This window comes from Gorilla gorilla, chromosome 5, assembly GCF_029281585.2.
Source record: "Gorilla gorilla gorilla isolate KB3781 chromosome 5, NHGRI_mGorGor1-v2.1_pri, whole genome shotgun sequence".
In the NCBI taxonomy this organism is placed as follows: Eukaryota; Metazoa; Chordata; class Mammalia; order Primates; family Hominidae; genus Gorilla; species Gorilla gorilla.
In genome coordinates, this window is record NC_073229.2 from 35,639,189 (window position 1) to 35,657,579 (window position 18,391).

Consider the following 18,391-nt stretch of genomic DNA (forward strand, 5'->3'; position numbering starts at 1 on the left):
GCACCACCACACCCGGTTGAGTTTTGTATTTTTAGTAGAGATGAAGTTTCACCATTTGGCCAGGCTAGTCTCAAACTCCTGACCTCAGGTAATCCACCTGCCTCAGCCTCTCAAAGTGCTGGGATTACAGGCATAAGCCACCGTGCTCCGCCCTAATTACATAATTTTAAAATTTTTTTGTAGAGATGGGGACTCACTATGTTGCCTAGGCTGGTCTTGAACTCCTGGCCTCAAGTGATCTTCTCACCTAGGCCTCCCAAAGTGTTGGGATTACAGGCATGAGCCACCACGCCAGGCCTTTAGACTGCTATTAAATGTGGCAATTGCTACATTTAATGCATGATTTATTACAACCCAATTAGAAAGCATAGTGTCTGACACATAAGTGCTCAACAAAGACAACAAAGACCTGCCAAATGAAGGAAGGAAAAAAGAATGGTAATGAAACAAGCATACACAAAACACGACCAATGTAATAAGAAAGGTATGAAACATTCCTTGAGGTTGGAGGGTGGAGACATTGCTCCTGGCAGAAGAAATCATGAAGGGCTTCATGAAGACAGAATGGTCCTGAAAGACGACCCTCTCCAGTTGCCCAGTCTAATTTCTCACCTAATGAAGAATTGGGCGTATTATATTGTGGCAGCCTGGAAACATATGCTTATGACTTGATCTAAAACAAACTTCTTATAAAGAATAAAGAAGCATGAACTTTTAAATATCCTTCCAGAAATTTGACAACTAAATCTCACTGAAATGTCAGAATCTAGTATTTCGTTTTCTGAACTATAATGGATTCAACATGGTACTTACAAATCTCTTTCCTCCATTTTCTTCCCGTACATGGAGGATTTCCTTAAATCATCAACTTGGAACTGAAAGTCTTTAAAATTTCACTGCCTTAGAGTGAATTTTTTTTTTTTTTTTTTTTTTACCCAGCAACGAAAAAGTTGTGTTGTTATATAAGGAATGCACTAATTTTTATGTATTCATTCTACAAAACCAGTTCAATTTAGCCAACCAATCTCATGAAATTTTCTAGCCTTGCATGTCAAAAACCCCATGATGGTAAAGAGATGAGTCACTGAACTCTAATACATATGCAATAGTTACGTAAGCAAATTGGCACAAATTCCCTCAAGACCTCCATTATTTTCTCCAATTGAGTAAAAGTATAAACAGAAACAAATTTAAATCGCAGAAAAACTCTAAGGCACTTTAGGGCGCTTTCCGGGTCCTCTTTCCTCCCCCTTTCCTTGTGCATCTGCTACATATTAACAACACTAAAACAACAGAAGACCTCTATAAACAACAATGCCTGCAAGGAATACATAAGACATTCTGGTGCATATCTTAGTAACAGATGTTTCAGTGCTACATCTGAAATCCAATATTCAGTACAGCAGTGATGATATACTTCATTGTAACACAACAGATAATTATAAATTATACTTTGTTTTTATTTATAATAGCTCCTCAAGGCCATTCGAGTCTATTTTTCTTCAACAGTCTTGCTGTCACTGAACATAGTCTTCTTTGCTTTAGAGTCTGAGAATCTAACCATTCTGTCGGAGGCATTAGAACCAGAGTGATTCCTTCTTGAATGTAGCAAGGGCTGGGTAAAATAAAGCTGAGACCTACTGGTCTGTATTCCCAGGAGATTAGGCATTCTAAGTCACAGGATGAGGTAGGCGGTCTGCACAAGGTACAGATCACACATACCTTGTTGATAAAACAGCATGAGGTAAAGAAGCGGCTAAAACCTACCAAAACCAAGATGGCAAGGAAAGTGACCCCTGGTCATCTTCACTGCTCATTATGTGCTAATTATAATTCATTAGCAGGTTAAAAGATAGTCTCACCTGGCCGGGCGTAGTGGCTCACGCTTCTAATCCCAGCACTTTGGGAGGCGGAGGTGGGTGGATCACTAGGTCAGGAGATCGAGACCACGGTGAAACCCTGTCTCTACTAAAAATACAAAAAATTAGCTGGGCGTGGTGGCAGGCGCCTATAGTGCCAGCTACTCGGGAGGCTGAGGCAGGAGAATGGCGTGAACCCGGGAGGCGGAGCTTGCAGTGAGCCGAGATCGCGCCACTACACTCCAGCCTGGGAGACAGAGCGAGACTCCGTCTCATAAAAAAAAAAAAAAAAAAAAAAAAAAAAGATAGTCTCACCCACCATGACAGTTTACAAATGCCATGGCAACATTGGGAACTTACTCTATATGGAAGTTCCTTCCTTCCTTCCTTCCTTCCTTCTTTCCTTTCCTCCTCCTCCTCCTCCTCCTTTTCCTCCTCTTCCTCTTCTTCTTTTGGAACACTGTTTTGAAGGTACATCAGCACAATGCTTCTTAAACTTCAATATGTATACGGATGCTTCAGGAACACTATTAAGCGCAGATTTTTCGATTCTGTAAATCTGCGGTGGGTCCTGAGCTTCTGCATTTCTAATGAGCTCCCAGGGTGTGCTAATGCTGCTGATCCACAAGGGATTCAAGCATGCAAATTAAGTTATGGAGAAAGCATTACTGTTTAATTTTACATACGGTAGGAAAATGCTGTTAGTGAACCTACAGATGAAACCTAATTAGGGGTCAAAAATCAACCACAGATAGAGCATATTTTATCTTTCCAGTCATTGTTTCCTTCTTTCAAGAGGCAGCAGCAGAGTTAAGAGAGAATTCCCTGTTCCCCTTACCAGACCAGTGAAGAGTTTTCAGGAAGAGACCTCACAGGAGAGCTATATGTAAAAGACAGCAGAAGGCAGGGCTTGAACTAATGGCTGCATAATTAGCTTGATATAAAAGAAGATTATTTGCATTTCAAGTGTTACACATTTTCCCCCATAACAAGAATTCCTGTAGTTAGAATTTTTTATGACAAACTTTATAATTAGTTAGGACTTAACACATGTAAATTTATTTTTTATTTTTTTTTTTGAGACAGAATTTGGCTCTGTTGCCCAGGCTGGAGTGCAATGGCACGATCTCGGCTCACCACAACCTCTGCCTCCTGGGTTCAAGTGATTCTCTTGCCTCAGCCTCCCAAGTAGCTGGGATTACAGGCATGCACCATCATGCCTGGCTAATTTTGTATTTTTAGTAGAGACAGGGTTTCTCCATGTTGGTCAGGCTGGTCTTGAACTCCTGACCTCAGGTGATCCGCCTGCCTGGGCCTCCCAAAGTGCTGAGATTACAGGCGTGAGCCATTGCACCTGGCCCAACATATGTAATTCTAAATCATCAAAGAAGCTTTAACTGGTATTTGAAGGGTAGAATCCATTCTGCTACCCAAATATATTACCCTCCTAAAACCCACTAAGAAGCTGCTGTCACCTGGATTTAAAATAGCCTGGTGCTATGAACTCTGCCCTAATTATATCAAAGAGTAAAGTCAAGGTCTTTCAAATCTCAAATCAAAATCAAAGATCTCAACCTTTGGGAGAAGCTCTAAATATCTAAAAGCATCTTAGCTATTGTTATGAATGGAATCATGTCCCCACACCCTAAATTTCCATATTGAAGCCTTAACCCTCAGTACCTCAGAATGCGACATCTGGAGATAGGAGCTTGAAAAAGATTAAAGTTAAAATGATGTCATTACAACGGGACCTAATGCATTATGACTGGTGTCTTTATAAGCAAGGAAATCCAGACAGAGACACACAGAGAAGGAAGATAATGAGAAGACACAGGGAGAAGACAGTCATCTACAAGCCAAGGAGAGAAGTCTCAGAGGAAACCAAACCTGCCCACACCTTGATCTCGGACTTCCAGCCTCCAGGATAGTGAGAAAATATTCAACCCTTCAACATGGGTGCCCATGTTGAAGGCACCCAGTCTGTGGTACTATGCTATGGTAACCCTAGCAATACCAATACATTTGCTTTTTTTTTTTTTTGGTTCCCAATTCACAGTAGATGTTCTAAAGAAAGTTCTGAACTTTCCTTCAGAAAAGGATGGGTTGTATATCTATTAATTATTAACGTTATTATCAGAGATACTTTGGGACATGGGAAAGTTTACGGTGAGTGTTAGAAGGCCTCACCATAGCTGTCAAATTAACTTGTTCTTTGAATACCCAATGCAAAATATTCTATATCAACATATATATTTCTGCTGGGTGTGGTGGCTCACACCTCTAATCCCAGCATTTTGGGAGGCTGAGGTGGAAACTGCTTCAGCCCCAAGAGTTCAAGACCAGCCTGGACAACATGGCAAAACCTCATCTCTATAAAAAAACACAAAAATTAGCCAGGCGTGGTGGCATACATCTATAGTCCCAGCTACTCGGGAGGCTGAGGTAGGAGGATTACTTGAGCCCAGGAAGTCCAGATTGCAGTGAACCATGATCATGCCACTGCACTCCAACCTGGGTGACACAGTGAGACCTGTCTTGAAGAAACAAAACACAACAAGAACAACAACAAAAATATATATATATATTTCTCTTCATTGAAATTTAGACTTTGCCACACCAGAACAATCTGAAGCCTGCCTAGGTTTAAATTCTGGTGTTGTCATTGAATTAGCTGTATAATTTCCAAATTTTACTCCCTCCCATCTGCAAAATGGGTACCTACCTCATAAAGTTGCGGCAAGTATTAAATGAGATACATTTCATAACAGAAATACATTTCATAACAGACACTGGCTGACAGCTCTTCCAGCATATCTGGGTGCCTATCAGCCTTGGCTATTATATTTATCAAATATAGTCAAAGTCCTCCTCTCTTATAAACAGGCTTGGCTAGCTGGACAATGAGTTTAAAGAGTAGATTAGGCCGGGCACAGTGGCTCATGCCTGTAATCTCAGCACTTTACGAGGCCAAGGCAGGTAGACAACCTGAGGTCAGGAGTTCGAGACCAGCCTGGCCAACATGGTGAAACCCCATCTCTACTAAAAATACAAAAATTAGCTGGGCGTGGTGTCAACACGCCTGTAATCCCAGCTACTCGGGAGGCTGAGGAAGGAGAACTGCTTGAGCCTGGGAGATGGAGGTTGCAGTGAGCCAAGATTGTGCCACTACACTCCAGGCTGGCCGACAGAGTGAGACTCTGTCTCAAAAAACAAAAACAAAAACAGAAACAAAAAACAAAAAAAAGAGTAGATTAAAGCAGAGAATCATAAAAATGGGTACTTATACCTTTAAATGTTTTTACATTAACTTAAAGTATTTAAAAGTTCGTTCATTCTGCAATCTTTAGACTGACACAAAGTACACTTCCTTGAGAATGGTCTGCTGAATGGAGTTCTGGTTGTTTTTCTATGTAAACTACACCATGATGCATTATGAATTTTCAATGTCTGTTTCTTTAAGGAGAATAAAGAACTGGTCACTGAAAAACAATCTGAGTATAGAAACCTCTTCTATTTTTATAATCCCTCTCTCTCCTGTGTTTAATTCAATGGCAGTATTTTTTAGAAAGGGATTCTCCAATGTTAGTAAGCTTCAGAATCACCTGGAAAGTTTGGTAAATCACAGATTTTTTTTTTTTTTTTGTATTTTTAGTAGAGACAGGGTTTCATCATGTTGGCCAGCCTGGTCTCGAACTCCTGACCTCAAGTGATCCACCCGCCTCGGCCTCCCAAAGTGCTGGGATTACAGGTGTGAACCACCGCACCCAGCCAAGTTTCTGATATAACAGGTCTAGAGTGGAGGCTGAGAATTTGCATTTTTAACAGGTTTCAAGAGGACTCTGATGCTGCTGATCTGGGAAGCACATTTTGAGAATTCACTTTCACTGATTCTGTCTTCCACAGAAAGCACATTTTTTCTGTTCATATAATATCAATTTACAAAATAACTAGACTCTATAAAGCCAAATACTACTGGTTTTGGTAATTTACAACTCAACGGGGAGGCGTGGAAGTGCGTGGCATGCAACTGGGATGTCCATGGTCAGCGAACCCACCCAGCATGAGCATCAGTTGACTTATGTCATAGAAGGAATTGAGAACACCAGTTAATGCAGTGAACTGGTTAAATGAAGATCCGTTCAGAAAGCCTCAACCACATTAAGTTGATGCTTATAACTTTTCTGCATCTACCCAACACAAAGCAGAAAAGAATCATGAGCTAGAAGTATATGGTTTTCTAATAATTATACACTTGCTGAAGATTTTTCTCTTTATGTGGCATCTCCAACTCTACGTTATTATCTATACAGGGTAATCAATTTGGCTTTAATTTGTAGGTATAAAAATTCCCCATGGAGATTTGACATATGAGCCTTACCGCCTTTACCGCTGACATCCTCTGAGAAATCACAAAGTAATTTGTGATTCAATGCTTTATGTAACTTTAACTTTCTTTCAAAACTTCACCCTGTTTTCTGAGGAGTTCCAGTTAATTGATCCATACACACTCAAGTTCTTATAGATGAAAACTCAGGACAGTGGAACACATTTCTGAGTGCCCTCCTGAGTTCAGTATGCCCCAAATCCATTTACACTCCATTAAATAACAAGCATATATGCTAGAACACAAGTTACCATTCCCCGACCCTGGGTTATCTAGCTGCACTAATAAACCAAGAAATGATTAACCAATTGTGACAGCTTATCAAGACCTCCAGAAAAAGATTCAATTCCAATTGCACACACATGAACAGGAGGCCAAAGACAAAGTAGCTGGCCCCTCTTGTCCCACTCCTCCCCAAATTAACTCCCCTGTCTAAACCACATAGGCACTGAGAGGCAGCAGAAGCCCAGGGCATAAAACAAAACATAAACAAAAAACACGTAGAAATTCCAGCTCAATTTCACTTCCAAAATCTAAAGAAAATATTTCTATTTATTTATAAAATATATAACCCATTATCTTTGCATCTGATTATTCTATGCTTGCTTCTCTTCTTGATCAAAAGAAATGAAAGATATAAACACCAATGGGGGAAAAAAAAACTATCATTAGCAAACAAAATTACTATCTATAAAGAAAAGCCAAGACAAAAAAAGATATCAGAATTAATGAGAATTTAACAAAGTTACTGCCTATAAGTATATACTAAAGTCGACAGCATTTCTAAGCTACAAGAAAACAGAGAATGCAACTTAAAATGACCACTTCTAGGTTGGGCACAGTGGTTCACATCTGTAATTCCAGCACTTTGGGAGGCCAAGGTGGAAGGATCATCTGAGCTCAGCAGTTTGAGACCAGTCTGGGCAACAAGGCAAGATCCTGTCTCTATTTAAAAAATTAAAAGTATTTTAAAAATGTTAAAAGTGACTACTTTTGGTATATTTATGCAATTGAATACCATACAGCAATAAGAATGAACAATCTAGAACTACAACTAGATGATCACAAAAATAACACTGAACGAAAGAAGCTAGATACAGAAGACCACGTACTGTATGATTCCATTTATGTAAGGTGCCAAAATAGGCTAAACTGACTCATGATTTTAAAAGTCAGGACAGTGGCAGCCCTTGGGGATGTCAGTAACAGGAAAGAAACAAGAGGATTGTTTCTAGGGAGCTGCTAATGTTATTTTTTGATCTAGGTCCGGAGTTAACTTGAAAATTCAGCATACATACAGAAAAAAATGCATGTATCATATTATACTTCAATTAAAAAAATCAAAATACCACTTGTGATAGAAAAAAAAATTTAAGTACCCAGATACAAATCTAACAAAAAAGATGCAAAAACCTTAAAGACTTTTTTATGTAAAATTTTTATTGCTAAAGAAGAACTAAATAAACAGATATACCATGTTTTCAAATTAGAAAATCCAACACTGTAAAGATGCCAATTCTTTTCACATTGAACTATGTGTCCAGTGCAATCCCAAAATAGTTTTTAATGGCATCTATAAGAATGACCAAGCCACCCCTATAGCAGAACACAATGAAGAAACTGGTCCTACAGTTATCAGTACTGCAGTGTGGCACTGCCTCAGAGACAGACAAACAGAACACCGAAACAGAAGAGACGGCCCTGAAAATGATCCTCAGTTATCTGGAAACCTAGTCTGATAGAACCAGTATCAAAGATCAGGCTGGACTATTCAATAAATAGTGCTAGGATAATAGGTTATCTTGATGGGGGGAAATTAATCTCTACTTCATACCGTTTAAAAAAATCAATTTCAAGGATTTAAATGTGAATTGTAAAGCTTAAGACTTTTAGAAGGTATAAGAGAGTATTTGTATGAGCTTAGAGAAGAACTTTTAAAAACATGACACATACAGCATTAACCCTTTAAAAAAAATAGGGATGAAGTCTTGCTTTGTTGCCAAGGCTGATCTTGAACCCCTGGGCTCAAAGCGATCCTCCTACCTCAGCCTCCCAAAGTGCTGGGATTACAGGTATGAGCCACCACATTTAGCCGATAAAGCATCCATCTTAAAAGTAAAGGCTAAACTTCGCTATTTTAAAAATCAGAACTTCTAATAATCAGAAAATAAATAAAACCAAGCAAAAACAGAATCCACAAACTGGAAAAAGATTTTGCATATAACAAAAGATTAATATACACAATATATAAGTAACACCAAGGAATCAATTTTAAAAGGCCAAAAAAAAAAAAAAAGAGAAAATGAGTAAAAAGAGAGCAGATGCTTTTCAAAAGAAAACAAATGAATGGCCGATAAATATATGAAAAGATGTTCCATTGCACTGTTATGCAGGAAATGCAAATTAAAACCACAATAAAATATCATTTCACATGCTCTGCATCAGTAAAAATTTTAAACTCTGATAATATTAAGTACTGTCATTATCTTATACTACTAGTGATATTAACTACTTAGGAAATCAATTTTACATGCACATAGTAAAGTTTAACATGCACATATGCTATGATCCAGCAATCCAAATGTTCATAGCAGCACTGTTCATAAAAGCCCCAAACTGGAAACTACCCAAATGTCCATCAATAATGAAAGGATAAACTGTAGTATATTCATACAATGGAATACCATGCAACAGCAAAAGTGAATGCAGCTACGTGCATCAACACGGACAAATCAATCTCAAGAACAAAGTTGACTGTGCAGGTGGTTGCACAACTGTATATACATTTATCAAAGCTCATCGAAACTGTACACTTAAAATGGGTGAATTTTTACTATATGTAAATTATACCTCAATAAAGCTATTTCAAAAACAGATGAGCAAATAAAGTGGGACGAAAAGTTCAAAAAGTAGCACTCCATTTACAAAAATATTAAAACCAGGCAAATATAATATTAAAGTTGTTAAATTACAAAGAAAACTAAGGAAAATAAATATAAAATTCGGGATAGTCATTTCCTTTCACAGGTACAATGGGAAGGAGTGGAAATGGGAATAAGTGATATAAGAGACAAAAAAGTACAAGTTGGGTGGTGATACAAGGTACTTACATTTTTTTCTTAACTGTTGAAACCAAATATATAAGTTATATACTTCTTTATTATACATGCAATGAATTTTTTAAATAAAGCAAATTTAAATACTTCTATTTTTAAAAGATCAACATAAGGAGAATAAACTTATTTTACCAAAATTTGATAATACATAATAATTAAGGCTAGCTACTTTTTCTTTCAGCTTCCTTCTTAACTTCAAAAGTTCAAAACTTCATTGCCTGTTAAATTTCCTGAACTTGGTAATAGTCTTAGAAAATACACCAAGAGCTGGGCGCGGTAGCTCACGCCTGTAATCCCAGCACTTTGGGAGGCCGAGGTGGGTGGATCACCTGAGGTCAGGAGCTTGAGACCAGCCGACCAGCCTGGGCAACACGGTGAAACCCTATCTCTACTAAAAATACAAAAAAAAATTAGCCAGGCATGGTGGCGGGTGCCTGTAATCCCAGCTACTCAAGAGGCTGAGGCAGGAGAATCACTTGAACCTAAGAAGTGGAGGTTGCAGTGAGCCGAGATTGCGCCATTGCGCTCCAGCCTGTGTGACAAGAGCAAAACTCAGCTCAAAAAAAAAAGAAAGCACACCAAGTATTAAGGGCTAAAGGGCTGTATGATGTATTTCACCTACTCTCAAAGAGTTCGAAAAATAAATTATATTTTTTCCACAAAAATTTGATAAGGCAAATGCACCAAAGCTTTAAAATGTGCAAGTCTGCTATTCTTGCAACTTCTTATTTTTTCAAAATTAAAATTGTGTTGTCCAAGGAGAGACTAGAAACTCAGCACAGGAAACATCATTTAATACTGAGAATATACTTTTAATGTCTCTATCCTACTTTTTTCTATTCTATTTTGTTTTTATTTTAATGAATCACATAACGGAGTTACTTGCTCTCCCTTGACTGGTCTCAGACTAAAAGACGCTGAAATAGCCAGACTGAAGGATCAGAACAGGCTTAACTTGAAGAGATTCATTACCAAAGTGTCCTAGGCTAAAGTTAATTGTCACTGAGTAGTCGAGTGGTTTTACAGGGCACCAAAAGTGGTGGCAATTTGGGAGAAGACTCTGTAGATGAACAAATTTCTGTTTTAAAAGAGCACAGTTTTCTTTGGAAAATAAAATACAGAGTCAAATTACTCCCAACTTCAGAAAAAATGACAGAAGTCAACTCACTCTCTTAACACTGTAGCTTTTCTAAAGCAAAATAAGTTATGCTGCATGAACACGGAAGAGAAACATTTTGGCTCCCAAATTTGACACAGTACCACATATCATCCATTTACTTTTTTTTTTTTTTTTTTTTTTTTTTGAGACAAGTCTCACTCTGTCGTCCAGGCTGGACTACAGCAGCGTGATCTCGGCTCACTGGGACCTCTGCCTCCAGGTTCAAGCGATTCTCTGCGTCAGCCTCTCAAGTAGCTGGAATTACAGGCACCCACCACCATGCCTGGCTAATTTTTGTATTTTTTGTAGAGATGGGGTTTCACCATGTTGGCTGGGCTGGGCTGGTCTCAAACTCCTGAACTCAAATGATCCACCCGTTTCGGCCCCTCAAAGTGCTAAGATTACAAGCGTGAGCCACCTCGCCTGGCCCAAACATCTTTTTTCCTTTTTTATATTGATAGTATAAACGGGTTATGCAACAGCGAGTGAGCATAAGCCCTTTGAAAGCAAAATCCACACTCTAATAAATACTTTTCGACTAACAATAAACAGCCTTTTGCCTTTCTTACATTATATTCAATACGAATACACATGTCAAATGTACAATATACAACATGATCTAAAGAAAAATAAGATCAGATGAGAGGGGAATGTACACCATCTCAAAGGAGATGCTAAAACTTGCCGACCACTATACATCATAGCTCATTACAAATTTGCATTAGTCTCCTCTGGGTTAAAAAGGCACTTTTCATAGAAAAATTTATCGTGCCCTGGTTTGTCAAAAGTATAAATCTTTTAGGAAAAAGTCGCCAGAGTGTACCATAGCTCATTGATAAGTTAATTACTAGTGGGACAAAGCATGTGACCAATGGCTTTGGAGAAGGCTCTGTTTAATATTTATTACAGTAACCACAAAAGCCTTCCTGCTATGAATTAAGGACACCATCAACATTTTAATTCTGGCTACTGAGTGATTAGAGAAATAGTAAGTAGCTGCTGATATATTTCAGCACTTTAATATAAACAACTGTGACTGTCCGGAGACTTTAACTGCATACAGGGTCTCTAAATGTATTTAGTTGTTAGTGCAGGTCTCTTAAGGGGTAAAGGGGAGGAGACAGGAAAGGAAAAGAAAAACATACTTCTAAACACCATCACAAAATACACCTGTCACCAGTTCTTAATTTTCTTGAGTTTCAGAAGCCTTTGAAATTTTGATCAAAGACATGAAGTCTCACTCTTAGAAATTGTATATGCATACACACACTTCTACTTTTAATGTCAGGGGGTTCACTGCCTTCAGTTTAAATGTCCTGCACTACACAGTCATTATACTGCATATACAGTAATAAAAAAACAAGTGCCAACTAGAGTTTTTATGCCTAAAGAATGACAAACTAAGAGGGCATCTAAACAGAGTTAAGAGATAACAAATGCACTACTGGTGATTTTAAAAGTAATAATTATAATGATTTTCACATTCATAAAACACACTGATTAACTAACATATTTCCTACAAAATGCAGTCACAAACTTATTTTAGCTAGCTCCCTTATTCCTAAACAAAGACTTGTACTGGGACAATTATTAATTACAACCAATTTACTGGGCACTCACAATGCAAGGGTCTGTTGAAAACAAAAACTACTGACCCAAATAGTTTTCCTAGGATATATAGTCTGTGGCATACTGCTCTAATTGTTTAACTTAATCCATGTTCTTTTGTAAATCCTTGTTCAAATGTAAATTACATCTAGCAGAGTCTCAGAGTGTGAGTATCTGATTTTTCCTGTTGATCTCCATAAATACAAAATTACAAATCTCTGCTTCCTCATATATAAGTAAAAGAAGAGCTGAGAACAAGCTGATTCAGTTCAAACAAACCAGAAGGGATTTAAACAAATCTAAGCGCAAACCTTATATATTTGGTTAGAGGAAAAGAAGATTAAAAATATAATGACTCACAGACATGTGCTTTCAGAAAATGATTTATTAATGGATTACCAAATAAAACTCTGTAATTATGAACATTTCACTGGTCAAATTTACCTTCTTACACTCTTTAGGACCAACAGATAGAAGAACATGTACACAAACACACATTCCTTTCTTATATCCCATTTGTTGGATGAATGACCCACAGGATTTTAACAAAAGCATTATTTATCCAACAGCTGAGCATCTTAACAAAATTAAAAAGCAGTAACTCTCTCTCAATCTGAGGAATTCAACTTTATGTGTCTAAGAGTCCTCAAATACACTTTTAATCATGCCTAAAAAACGAAATATATGACAAAAAATACTCAAAAGATACTTAGAAATAACCCTTATCCACCCAACTAGAAAAATCTCTAATTACTAAAGGACTTTTAAATCTTTCTTAATTTTACATTTCTTAAAATAATTTCTCAAAAAATACAACACTATTGAACATAAATGACTAAATGTGTAGGATACTTAAAAACAACCGTATCCACCCAACCCAGAAAAATCTCTAATTACTAAAGGACTTTTAAACCTTTCTTAATTTTAAATTTCTTAAAATAATTTCTCAAATGAATATAACACTATTGAACATAAATGACTAAATATATGGGCTATCACAAACCCACTTTAGTAGTACACCTAAGGACACCTAAGGAATTGTACTTATTATATAACACTTTGCCAACCATCCATTTATTCATATGTGGGGTCTGATGCAATTCACCTCATGCCACTTTAATTTTTTATTTTTTTGAAGACAGGGTCTGGCTCTGTCACCCAGGCTGGCGTGCAGTGGCTCAAACAGCTCACTGGAGCCTCCTGCCTCAGTCTCCTGAGTAGCTGGGACCACAGGTATGCGCCACCACGTCCAGCTAATTTTAAACAAATTTTTTGTAGAGATGGGGTTTTGCCATGTTGCAAAGGCTGGTCTTGAAATCCTGGGCTCAAGTGATCCTCTTGCCTTGGCCTCCCAAAGTGCTGGAATTAGAGATGTGAGCCACTGTGACCAGCCTCAATTTTTAAAAAAAAAAAAACAGCTTTAAGATATAATTTATATACCATACAATTTACCCACTAAAAGTGTCCAATTCAGCGATTTTTAGCATATTCACAGAGTTATGTGGCTATGACCACAACTGTAGAACATTCTCAATACCCCCCTCAAAAAATGCCATATCCATCGGCAGTCACTCTCCATTTCCCCCAATTCCCACAAGCCTAGGCAACCATCAATCTACTTTCCGTCTCCATGAATATGTCTGCTCTGGACATTTCATATCAATGGAATCATACAATACACGGTCCTTTATGACTGGCTTATTTCACTTAATGTTATGTTTACAAAAAGTTCATCAATGTCATATATGGCATGTCACCACTTTAATCCATTTTATGAATTCCACTGTATGAATATATCACATATTCTTCATCAGTTGATGGACATTTGGTGCCTCATTACAAAAATCTTTTTTCTTATAAGAATTTTTTGTAGCCTTCCAAAAATATCTTTATTTACAATTTTTGTAGAAGCAATTTGGCAATTTATATTTACAATTTAAATGCTCATAGTCTTTTCCTAATTTATATTAAGAAACTATAATTTGCCAGGCGCGGTGGCTCACGCCTGTAATCTCAACACTTTGGGAGGCCGAGGTGGGCGGATCATGAGGTCAGGAGATGGAGACCATGCTGGTTAACATGGTGAAACCCCGTCTCTACTAAAAATACAAAAAAATTAGCCGGGCGTGGTGGCAGGCTTCTGCAGTCCCAGCTACTCGGGAGGCTGAGGCAGGAAAATGGTGTGAACCCGGGAGGCAGAGCTTGCCGTGAGCCGAGATAGCACCACTGCACTCCAGCCTGGGTGACAGAGCAAGACTCCGTCTCAAAAAAAAAAAAAGAGAAAATATAATTTATATTAAGAAAATAATTGGCCAGGTGTGGTGGCTCATGCCTGTAAACCCAACACTGCGGGTGGCTGGGGTTGGGGGATCGCTTGAGGCCAGGAGTTTGAGACCAGGCTGGGCAACATGGCAAGATTCTGCCTCTACAAAAAATTTAAAAATTAGCAAGGCTTAGTAGTGTGCTCGCACCTGTAGTCTTAGCTACTCAGGAGGCTGAGGTCGGAGGATCCCTTGAGCCCAGGAGTTTGAGGCTACAGTGAGCTATGACCACACCACTCACTGCACTCCAGTCTGAGTGACAGGGAGAGACTCTGTAAGAAAAGAAAAGCCGGGCGTGGTGGCTCATGCCTGTAATCCCAGCATTTTGGGAGGCTGAGGCAGGCAGATCACAAGGTCAGGAGATTGAGACCATCCTGGCTAACACGGTGAAACACCATCTCTACTAAAAATACAAAAAATTAGCCAGGTGTGATGGTGGGCGCCTGTAGCCCCAGCTACTCAGGAGGCTGAGGCAGGAGAGTGGCGCGAACCCGGGAGGCAGAGCTTGCAGTGAGCCGAAGATAGCGCCACTGCACTCCAGCCTGGGCGACAGAGCGAGACTCTGTCTCCAAAAAAAAAAGAGAAGCGAAGCGAAGAGGGGAAGAGGGGAAGAGGAGAAGAAGAGAGGACCGGAGGGGAGAGATGGTTAACAGGGATATAACAGGAATATATTAATGATGCTTTCTGGAACGCTGTTTACAGTGAAAAATTGGAAATAGTCTAAATGTCCATCATTAGGGGATTAAGCAAAGAAATTATCATTCATCCATATAATAAAATATAATATAGCAATTAAAAAGAACGAGGTAGACACCCATCTATTAACATGGAAAGGAAGGCATTATTCTGTTAAGTTAAAAAAGCAGGTTAGAGAACAGTTCATATAGATGATATTATTTATGCAAAACATATGCATACATACATATACACGGGTACCTGAACACACACCCATATTCTCTCTCAAAGAATACACTCCAAACTTTTAGGAATGATTACTCTTAGACAGTAAAAGGAAAGAAAGGAGATTTTTTATTATTTCTCCTCTCTTAACCAGGAAGAAAAGCAGGGGAAAAAAAATCTTTAAAGCCCCAGATGTCATGTAATGGAAATTACAAAAATTCCTTGGGTTCCTTCTCTGCCTCCATCAAGTTCAGAGGCAGAGGCTTGGGTGCGTTGAAGATTCCCTATCACCAGTAAACCACCGGCATGGCCGAAGAAGGCACTGCTGCTGCTGGTGTCATGGATGTTAATACTGCTTTACATGAGGATGGCGTAGCACGTGGAATTCACAAAGCTGGCAACTTTAGACAAGCACCGAGCCCATCTTTGTGTGTTTGCACCCAACTACGATGAGCCTGTGTATATCAAGTTGGTGCAGGCCCTTTGTGCTGAATACCAAATCAACCTAATTAAGGCTGATGACAACAGGAGACTAGGGGAATAGGTAGTCTTCTGTAAAACTGACAAAGGAAAAACCCTGTAAAGTGGCTGGTTGCAATTGTGCAGTTGTGCTGTAGGACTATGGCAAAGAATCTCAGGTCAAGGATGTCACTGAAGAGTACTTCAAATGCAAGAAATGAACAAATAAAAAATTTTGCTCACATTCCTCAAAAAAAATTTTTTTTTTCTTGGAAACGGATTTAAAACAATCCGATCGGTTGGGTGCGGTGGCTCACACCTGTAATCCCAGCACTTTGGGAGGCCGAGGCAGGCAGATCACGAGGTCAGGAGATGGAGACCATCCTGGCTATCACGGTGAAACCCTGTCCCTACTAAAAATACCAAAAAAATTAGCCAGGCGTGGTGGCGGGCACCTGTAGTCCCAGCTACTCGGGAGGCTGAGGCACGAGAATGGCGTGAACCTGGGAGGCGGAGCTTGCTTGCAATGAGCCAAGGTGGTGCCACTGCACTCCAGCCTGGGTGACAGAGCGAGACTCCATCTCAAAAAAAAACAAAAAACAAAAAACAATCAGATCAGCATTTTTCTAACATCTAATAAACTCATATAGCTCAAGGACCACATCTTCCCCCTTTTAGGGAGTAGGTGATCGAAGGTTTTCACAAATTCCCTCATCCCTTAGACTAGCTGCTCAATAAATAACAGCTGACTAAATAAGCTACCAGTGTTACATTTTAAGTATAATACACAGCATAATTTAAAATATAATATTAGGCTTCTCTGGAAAAATTTTTCTTAGTTTTCACATTAATAACCTGATTTTACATTCTTTTCAATATTATATCTTCCTTTATAAGACATTTTCACAACCCAAAACTAAATTGTCTATTACATGCATTTTTACAAGGATTTTTTGTTATTGTTTATATTGTTGTTAGAGACAGGATCTCACTCTTCTTGACAAGGCTGGAGTGCAGTGTTGCGACCATAGCTCACTGTAGCCTCAAACTCATGGGCTCAAGGGATCCTCCCTCCTTAGCCTCCTGAGTAGCTGGGACCACAGGCACACAGCATCACACCTGGCTAATTAAGACAAAAATTTTTTTAAGAGACGGGGTCTTGCTATGTTGTCCAAGCTGGTCTCAAACTCCTGGCCTCAAGTAACCCTTCCACCTTGGCCTCCTAAAGCACTGGCATTACAGGTGTGTGCCACCACACCAGGCTCATTTAAAAAAACTTTTTTTGTAGAGATGGAATATCTCTCTACAAAAAATGCTGGTGCCCAGGTTGGTCTTGAATTCATGGGCTCAAGCGATCCTCCTGCCTCTACCTCCCAAAGTGCTGAGATTACAGATGTGAGCCACGGCACCTGGCCTACAAGTATTACTATACATGTCTTTACATTCAGAATCACTGAATATGAGAATTGATCTGGTCTAATCTCCTTGATGTACAAACGGACACTAGTTTCCACAGGTGTTAAAGTTACTCCAGATCCTTCTATTAGTAGCGAAGCCAGGACTAGAACCAAGAACCTGGGTTTCTACCTGTTTTGATTTAAATATAACAATAACAAACTCTATTCTACCAATTCAACACCCACTCTGCCTTCTTTCATTTGTGAAGTGCTCACTTGAGTAACTGATAGGGCAAAGTTTCATGTAGACTTTTGCCGCTTCACACCAATCTGGATATCTGACCAAACAAATTACCTATACAATAAGTAAAATCTTCCCTATAATTTCCACAAATATATTTGAAGAAGTGATTTTCTTGTGCCCATAAGACAATGTGCATTCACTATATTGGATGTAATACAAAAAGCAGCCATTTCTGGGTTTAAATTTGTCTTATTTAAGAACAGCAGTGCAACTAATCTTAATGATTTGGTTGTTTGGATAAGATAATATTGAAGACAAAGTCATGGTTTACTAAAGCAAAGAAACTGTATGCTAAGTCTATAAGATGGCAATTTCCTATTTTCTGTGACTCCTTTCAGAGTCTCAGGATAAGGCTGCACCAATTCAGTGTAGTTTGTTTCCATGCATTAACCTCTACAGGTAATTCATGCCAATTTGTGTTCACACATCTACATTTTTGCCTAAATACATGCAAATTTATGCATCCCATCAACCACTGTCTCTTATATTTAAAGATGATGACACTAATAGTGACTGTTATTCTTGTATACAGGTTTTCCTGAAAAGACTGCCATATTTTCCAGATCATAAGCACAATTTTTAAAAAGTCTATTAACATTGTTTTAAATCTACAGTCAAGCATTTTGAGTGTGAACAGCAAGCAAAGCAACGGACTTAGGTTCACAGTGCCAGGCTCCGTTCTAAGGACTCATCAAGTGGTAGCTCATTTAACCTTACATCCGTAAGATGCAGGTATTATCATCCTCATTTACAAATGAGGAAGTTGAGGCATGGAGAGGACAGGTAACTCATCCAGGATCACACAGTAATAAGTGAAAAGGCTAGGATTTACTTTCAATCTGGCTTCAGAGTCTGTGCCTTTAACTACTGCTCTGTTATTAGAC

At 38.7% G+C, this 18,391-nt stretch overlaps 1 protein-coding gene and 1 pseudogene across 8 annotated transcripts in view; one reads left to right on the forward strand and one right to left on the reverse strand.

The window, feature by feature from the left end:
• The window catches only part of KIF13A (kinesin family member 13A), a 228,120-nt gene that overhangs the window by 178,584 nt on the left and 31,145 nt on the right, over positions 1–18,391 (reverse strand). The gene's annotated exons all lie outside the window — the stretch shown is intronic.
• On the forward strand, positions 15,654–16,027 carry LOC115934963 (small ribosomal subunit protein eS12-like; annotated as a pseudogene).